Source organism: Haliotis cracherodii, unplaced genomic scaffold (assembly GCF_022045235.1).
Source record: "Haliotis cracherodii isolate W230 unplaced genomic scaffold, xgHalCrac1.p SCAF_26, whole genome shotgun sequence".
Classification (NCBI taxonomy): domain Eukaryota; kingdom Metazoa; phylum Mollusca; class Gastropoda; order Lepetellida; family Haliotidae; genus Haliotis; species Haliotis cracherodii.
The window spans coordinates 2,637,858-2,647,260 of record NW_027266282.1 but is presented as its reverse complement, the minus strand read 5'-3'; positions in this window follow the sequence as shown (position 1 = coordinate 2,647,260).

Below are 9,403 nucleotides of genomic sequence, written 5' to 3'. Positions count from 1 at the left end.
TTTATTGTGGTCTTTCCTGTATGCAGTGTGGTATGTTTTTGTTAGTTGTTTAACGCCGCACGCAGCAATATTCAAACTGCATGACGACGGACTGTAAATAATTTAGTGGACCAGACAATCCAGTGATTTACATCATGAGCATCTATCTACGCAATTCGGATACTCTGACATGCATTAACCTGGTCGGTCTCTTAAGGCAAGCATAGTCGACTCTTACGACACGCATTGGTTGCTGAAGACAAATTCTAACCCGGGTGTTGTTTCCTACGTGTGGTAATGATTGTCGTAGGGTTTGGTTTGCTGCATGCGGTTTCTTTGATGTGGGTTATAAGGGTGTCTACTCTTTGATATGATCTATCGTGGTATCTCCTAACAGTGATATGGCTTGTTGTGGCCTCTCCTATATGTGATATGGTATATGGTGGTATTTCCTATCTGTGATTTGGCTTATGGTGGAATCTCCTATCTGTGATATGGCTTATTGTGGCATCTCCTATATGTGATATGGTTTATGATGGCATCTCTTAACTGTGATATGGTTCTAGTGGCCTCTCCTATCTGTGATATGGCTTATGGTGGTATTTCCTATCTGTGATTATGGCTTATTGTGGCATCTCCTATCTGTGATATGGCTTAATGTGGCATCTCCTATCTGTGATATGGCTTATTGTGGCATCTCCTATCTGTGATATGGCTTATTGTGGCATCTCCTATCTGTGATATGGCTTATTGTGGCATCTCCTAGCTGTGATATGGTTCTAGTGGTATCTCCTATCTGTGATATGGCTTATTGTGGCATCTCCTATCTTTGATATGGCTTATTGTGGCATCTCCAAGGTGTGATATGGTTCTAGTGGTATTTCCTATCTGTGATATGGCTTATTGTGGCATCTCCTATCTGTGATATGGCTTATTGTGGCATCTCCTATCTGTGATATGGCTTATTGTGTCATCTCCTAGCTGTGATATGGTTCTAGTGGTATCTCCTAACTGTTATATGGCTTGTTGTGGCCTCTCCTATATGTGATATGGTATATGGTGGTATTTCCTATCTGTGATTTGGCTTATGGTGGAATCTCCTATCTGTGATATGGCTTATGGTGGTATTTCATTTCTGTGATTTGGCTGATGGTGGTATCTCCTATCTGTGATATGGCTTATGGTGGTGTCTTTTATGGTATATGGTGGTATCTCATAACTGTGATATGGTATATGGTAGTATTTCCTATCTATGATGTGGCATATGGTGGCATCTCCTATCTCCTATCTGTGATATGGCTTATGGTGGTATCTCCTATCTATGATATGGTATATGGTGGTATTTCCTATCTGTGATATGGTATATGGTGGCCTCTCCTATGTGTGATATGATATATGGTGGCATCTCCAATCTGTAATATGGCTTATGGTGTTATCTCCTATCTGTGGTATGGCATTTGGTGGTATCGCCTGTCTGCGATGTGGTATATGGTGGTATCTCCTATCGTCGATGTGGTATATGGTGGTATCTCCTATCTATGATATGGCTTATGGTGGCCTCTCCTATCTGTGATATGGTAGATGTTGGTATCTCCTATCTTCGATATGGTATATGGTGGTATCTCCTCTCTGTGATATGGCTTATGGTGACATCTTGTATCTGTGATATGGTGGTATCTCCTATCTTCGATATGGTATATGGTGGTATCTCCTATCTGTGATATGGTATATGGTGGTATCTCCTATCAGTGATATGGTATATGGTGGTATCTCCTATCAGTGATATGGTATATGTTGGTATCTCCTATCAGTGATATGGTATATGGTGGTATCTCCTATCAGTGATATGGTATATGGTGGTATCTCCTATCAGTGATATGGTATATGGTGGTATCTCCTATCTGTGATATGGTATATGGTGGCATCTCCTATCAGTGATATGGTATATGGTGGTATCTCCTATCTGTGATATGGCTTATGGTGGTATCTCCTATCTGTGATATGGTATATGGTGGTATCTCCTATCTGTGATATGGCTTATGGTGGTATCTCCTATCTGTGATATGGTATATGGTGGTATCTCCTATCAGTGATATGGTATATGTTGGTATCTCCTATCAGTGATATGGTATATGGTGGTATCTCCTATCAGTGATATGGTATATGGTATATGGTGGTACCACCATAAGCCATATCACAGATAGGAGATAGGAGATGCCACCATATGCCATATCATAGATAGGAAATACTACCATATGGTATGGTATATGATATGGTATATGGTGGTATCTCCTATCAGTGATATGATATGGTGGTATCTCCTATCAGTGATATGGTATATGGTGGTATCTCCTATCAGTGATATGGTATATGGTGGTATCTCCTATCTGTGATATGGTATATGGTGGTATCTCCTATCAGTGATATGGTATATGTTGGTATCCCTATCAGTGATATGGTATATGGTGGTATCTCCTATCAGTGATATGGTATATGGTGGTATCTCCTATCAGTGATATGGTATATGGTGGTATCTCCTATCAGTGATATGGTATATGGTGGTATCTCCTATCTGTGATATGATATGGTGGTATCTCCTATCAGTTATATGGTATATGTTGGTATCTCCTATCAGTGATATGGTATATGGTGGTATCTCCTATCAGTGATATGGTATATGTTGGTATCTCCTATCAGTGATATGGTATATGATGGTATCTCCTATCAGTGATATGGTATATGGTGGTATCTCCTATCAGTGATATGGTATATGGTGGTATCTCCTATCAGTGATATGGTATATGTTGGTATCTCCTATCAGTGATATGGTATATGGTGGTATCTCCTATCTGTGATATGATATGGTGGTATCTCCTATCAGTGATATGGTATATGGTGGTATCTCCTATCAGTGATATGGTATATGGTGGTATCTCCTATCTGTGATATGGTATATGGTGGTATCTCCTATCTGTGATATGATATGGTGGTATCTCCTATCAGTGATATGGTAAATGGTGGTATCTCCTATCTGTGATATGGTATATGGTGGTATCTCCTATCTGTGATATGGTATATGCTGGCATCTCCTATCAGTGATATGGCTTATGATGGCATCTCCTATCAGTGATATGGCTTATGATGGCATCTCCTATCAGTGATATGGCTTATGATGGCGTCTCTCAACTGTGATAAGGCTCATGGTGGCGTCTCCCAACGAATATGGTTTTTCTCCTTACTGTGCTTGGTTCATGGTTGTGTCTGCTATCTGTGAGCTCGTCTCGCCGAAGACCTAGGTTCGATCCCCCACATGGGTAATTTGTCTTAAGCCAATTACTGGTATCCCCCGCCGCGATACTTCCAAACGCGTCGTAGAGCCATAATCACTCTCTCTGTGATGAGGTTTATAGTGGTGTCTCTATCTGTGATATACTTTCTAATGGTATCTTCTAAATGTGATATGCTTTATGATCGTATGTCCTTTCTGTTATGTCTGTGAAGGCGGTATCTCCTATCTGTGATATGGTTTACTGACCTGTTCCCAATCATTGATATAGTACCTTTGTTTTATCCCAGTGATATCACGACCTGTCACCGCCACACGGTTACCCGAGATACGCGTCATGTTGGTGTCTCCTGTCAGTCATGTGGTATAGAGTGATGTTTGCCATCTGTGATGCAGTTCATAAAGGTGCTTCAGAACATCAAGTTGTTGTCAGGTCCAATCCGGTGTAAAGTCTTCAAATAGGTAAAGTCGGTCGCGCGATATTATACATAACGTTCTTGTGGTTCCCTTGGTGTGCTTATGTAGAAGTTGTTTATAAACTCAAAGTAAGAAACAACATACTCGAGACAACCTGGTTCCTTGTTATCTGATCCTTGTGCCTTAGTACCCGAACACTTGTCGGCACAAGATGTCGCCGCTCGAGTATGTGTGGTCGCAAACTTGAATGTTGGATTACCTAACATCGCCTCTATCATTCAAATCTAAAGCCGCCGAATTGTTTAAATAGATGCCTGGGAGTGTGAAACAAAATATTCATAAAGAGCGACAAAAATGCGTCCACTGAAGCATAGGTGGGACATACTATCTCCGGCTATCTCTGTCATCACAAACCCGCAACACGAGTAGGGCCAACTGTTTTATGCTCAGACACACCAACAAGAGGTAATTTATTGAGTTTACATGCAACACACATAAGGAGGTTTGCACCTCTTCAAGGGTAATGATTTCGTTTATTAAGTATCTGACGAATATAAAACAATATCTGAATCTGTTGGGAGCTGATCGCTGACTGTCACAAGAGGTTGTTCTTTCGTATAGAACCGGCCACCCATCCACGGGGAAATCGTCGTGTCAATAGACCAAAATAGGGAAGGCAAAGTACGTCGACACGTGCCATTGATCCCGTATCACCGAATACTTGAGAATGTTGTTGACATATTTGCTGTACAATGGCTGAACATCTCAAATGAGGTATACACTGACCTTAGCGAGGTATAACCCTTTGATCGCGTTGCCTTCCTGCTGGATTTGCGCCCCTATCACCACGTTCTGGGGGGTCGACTGGTTTATCTTTTACCAATGTCGGCAGTGTATAATGGGACATGTGATCGGGGATAATATATTTTGTATTGTGTCAAACTACAGCTTCCTATACTACAGGTTCACTGAAAACAACAATACACGTGTTTCAGTGAAAGAACGTCCCATATTATCCTCGCCACGTATGCTACAAATGCGTAAAACACTGGGGCATGGTTTCAAACAGCATGCCCAAGGGTGAGTTTGATGATAATCATGTTTTAATTTCTTAATGAAATCAATCATGAATTCATTCCTATAAACCAATGGTACATCTTCACCGAAGGTATACATTTTGTTTTAGGTTACACACCACCAAATGTTTTCCCATAGACTTCTATAGTAACGTTATATATTTTTTTTAAATAACTAAGCATTCAACAGCTATTACCTGTACGTGTGTGCACAGTTTGGCCTTAGAGCAGCAATAAAAAAAATAAAAACTGACCAGCTTAGCCAGCTCCTTTTCCAAGTACGGGAAGCTAAACACACCACCCCCAGTTTCGCACCAAATGTCACCTACTTGAAAATAGCTGTGGTCACATTCAGCATAAGTCATCATGTTGAAAAAGACAGCACTAAATATAGAAAAACATGGTCAGTTTTAATAACTGGATGGATGTACATTTGAAAGACATAAAAATCTTACAGAATATCCTCCAATCACAGCCTGCAGATATCTCTCGATCTGCACTGAAGGCTGGTTCTGATTTGGTGTAGTAGAACCTTTATGGACCATTCATCCCTCTCGCGACGGCTTTTGCGAACAAACACATATTTCATGCTTAAGAATAAGTTTGGGTCAGGTTGTTTATCTTTGAAAACATTTCCCATTTTAGGTTGGTTTATTTTTCATAATTAGGGTAATTTGAAGTACGTCAGTAAGCCCTGTTTTGAAAATAAGATCAAGACTGGTTTGCAACAAATTTACGCAAGTGACATAAAATACGGACAATACCAGGATTATGGGCAACTTTATGGTCGGGGGCTCCAGGTTATGGTTGGTTATGGTTGACCTTAAAAGTGTGGTGCCAGGCACATTGGTTGAGGGCAGGGGTTGTAGTTCACATCGAGGTACATCGAGGTACAACGACGGTACTCTAATCAACCAATCACACCCACCTGACCGCCTCATTCGCAGTTTTGTCGAAATCCGCAATCTTCTGTCTCGAAGGGACTGTTCATATCAACTAATCTGAAATGATAATTGACATTGACCGATTGTAAACTAAACTGGTTGTCTGGATGATGTTGCACACCTTTGTTTCTACTCATCAGCGCGTCTCCAGCCGCCCTACTCACATCCTGTATACCTGCAATCCTCCCCTACAAACCAAACCCTCTATCAACCGTCTTTTCACAATTCCCCTTATAAGCTCATTCAACAAACACCAATCCCCAACCAACCCGCGTCTATCTTCCCTTCCTTCCACCATCTGCTCACCTAACTGTCTATCTTTCTTTCCCTCCATTAGTTCACCAACCCCGGTCTATCTTCCCTTCCCTTCCGGCCTTCGTTAGCTCACCAACTCCCTTCTATCTCCCATCCCCTTCGTTACGTCAAAACTCCCGTCTATCTTCCCTTCCATTCGTTAGCTCACCAACTACCGCCTATCCCTCCTTCCTCCATTAGCTCACCAACCCCCGTCTATCTGCCCTTCCCCCTCCATTAGCTCACCAACCACCGTCTATCTTCCCTTCCCCCTCCATTAGCTCACCAACACCCGTCTATCTTCCCTTCCCCCTCCATTAGCTCACCAACCCCCGTCTATCTGCCCTTCCCCCTCCATTAGCTCACCAACACCCGTCTATCTGCCCTTCCCTCAATAAACTCATACAAGTTCCATCTGTCTTCCCTTCCCTCCTCCATTAGCTCACCAACACCCGTCTATCTGCCCTTACCCCTCCATTAGCTCACGAACCCCCGTCTATCTGCCCTCCCCTCCCCCATTAGCTAACCAACTCCCGTCTATCTTCTCTCATCTTCTTAAACTCGACCGATTCCCGTCAATCTTCCCTCCCCTTCTTTAGCTCACCAACCACCGTCTATCTTCCCTTCCCTCCTCCATTAGCTCACCAACACCCGTCTATCTTCCCTTCCCACCTCCATTAGCTCACCCACTCTCGTCTACCTTCCCTCCCCTTCTTTAGCTCACCCAATGGCCAAACGCCTCAAGCATCCTGCTTAAGGGTGTCCGGTAATTTATATTACATCAATTTACTTCCAGCAATATTGGACACCTTTCGGGCTTCCGGATCAGGTTGACAACTTTCCCGATTGTGTACCCCGATGGCATGGATCATCGCTGTTCATGCTTTCAGTCAGTGGTGTACTTAGTCGATCCTGCCCCAGTTGTTTACAGACCGTCGTGATGTAGCTGGAATATTGCTGACTGCAGCTTTTAACATCACTCAACCCTGCCATGATGGATCTATTGCTTACTACTTATTATACAAAGTGTTAATAGTCTGATTAACCCTTTAAATATATATGACGACTCCTGGAAAACTGTCTTGTGAAATTTTGGCTCGCCTCCCAAGTGAATTCTGTACCTACATATACGTGCTTCCTAGCTGCACCTGCTACCTCCTTACAGCCAGACAGACGCTCCCCCTCCCTCTCGACCCCCCTACGTTTCTCCCCTCACTGCGATCCATCTTCAGGCATTATCTGTTGATTTGGTAATTCAGTCGTGCCTCATTACCTTCCTGTCCCCCACCTTGCCCCTCCTCCCTCAGTGTCTTTGATATCCGACACACGTAGCGTAAGACAGACACAAGACGCCCTGTCAATCCGGGAAAAATTGTAGGGTTTACACCTTTCAGGCAACTACACTTTGATGTGATGCCACCATCTAGCGTACATTATTCTCACACAGAGAGCTACACCCTCTCATTGCGGGAATCTCACACACAGGATCAGTGGGCCTCAAATATACTTGTTCCTCTTGAGACACACATGATGCATGTTCCTTGTAGACAGCGTGGTTACTTTCCCATAGATGGCGTATTTTGCATGTCTAAGATTTAGCATGAATATAATGACTATAGGTAATAAAAGTATTCCTCAACTTACGTGTGGTCGGGCTTTTCCGAGATTACTGTACAATTAGGAATTAACGTAATACACCTGTCGTGTGCCCTTTTGGGGATTCTTTCTGATTCGCCTTGGTGATGTTATACTGAGAAACAGATAACGTCCGCAGTGGATCTATTCCTCTCCCGGTGACTGCCACGCATGCACAGGATAAATAGTTTGATAAATATCTACCTATGTTGAAATTTTGTCCGTGCGCGATTACACTTGCACACTTGTCAGTCCGAAGAACTTATTTGCGTTTTCGCAAACATGCCCATAGCTGTTTAATGTGTTGCGCCTTTTCTTAACAGTGTATAACAGGTAGCCAAAGCCTTGTGAATGACTGAAAAGTGACAGCGCCCACTCCTAACGTTAGATAGTAGCGAGCACGTGTCTTATAGTAGCATCCATACACGAAACTAAACAGCCTTCGCGAAGAATAATGTCTCGCGCTATCTCCAAAAAAGTTTTGTAGTTTTCTGTCAAGTACTTAAGCGAAGAAGTCGCATACTCTGCGTGTAGAAATTTGTCTGTCGTTGTGTTTGTAGTCGTGTGTAAAGCCTGACACCCCCATTCTACCGACGGCCACACACGCGCTCCCTGAAAAGCTAAGAGCCTTGCTACACAAACAGGGCAGGGTGGTAGGTGTATGTAAACTGCCCCGGGCTCGGTGCTGCGGGCGCTCTGTGTCCACCACAATAGCAACGTTAGTATCAGCCTGTGTATGACAGTAGGTAGAAGGTGACGTGGTGTCAGACAGTCCTCTCAAGGGTCATTGAGACTGGGACAGAGGGCACCCTGCAGTTGCACACAGAATAGGTTTAGCACGGGTAGTTAGGGAGGGATTTCGATCGTCGACATCAAAGAGAGCTGAAGATTAGATGCTTGTGCTTGACAACCCGTCTCTAGAATTCAATGTTTGACCATGAGAGCATGAAGTGCATGGAACGTAATCTATGAAGCCCGATGTACCACAGATGCCAGACGCAGATGTAGAGTATTTAGGAGTTAGGTGTATGCATGTTTTGGTACAAAGTGTACGCTGTTTATTCGGTATTATATAGAATATGTGAAATAAATCAGAAAGTGCAATGTATGTTGATGAGTCTATACAAATGAACAGTTCAGATTCTAATGATATCATTTTGAACCGTTTGACCTTTCGACCGGGAAAGACTTCATGTTTCATTATCTCACTAAATTCACTTAATGTAAAACATTAAATTAAGGGTTACCTGAACTGAATCATTGATCTCAGTCTATGTATTGAGCAATAGTGAAGATGGCCTTTAAAATGTGTGAAAGAAATAACGTCCACGATACACATGGTGCACCAGGAGCATCCCGTCGAGATGTTGTTGGAATGTTGCTTCATTCAAGCCGCGTTAAACAGTCTCATTCCTCCCTGGTGGAATCGGCCCCTATCAACCTATGCTTGTCGTACTAGGTGACTAAATGTAAAGGTTGGCTTAGTTGATTGCGTATCATAGCTGACTGTTGGGAACGTTGCTCATGATAACATGAATCACTAGTTTGTCTGGTCCAGATTGGATTATTGACAGGCCGACTATTGCTTGACTATTGCAGAGTGTGGCCTCAAACAACAATCACTGAATGTCTTTGACAGACAACGAGGACCTTCAGCAAGTTAGTGACTCGTCCCTGTGGATCCGCCCTTCTCACCTATGTTTACATTGGCTCCATCAAGCGTTTTGTGAGGTTTCCATAACAGCCATGTTAAAGCTAGTTTGAGCCATTTT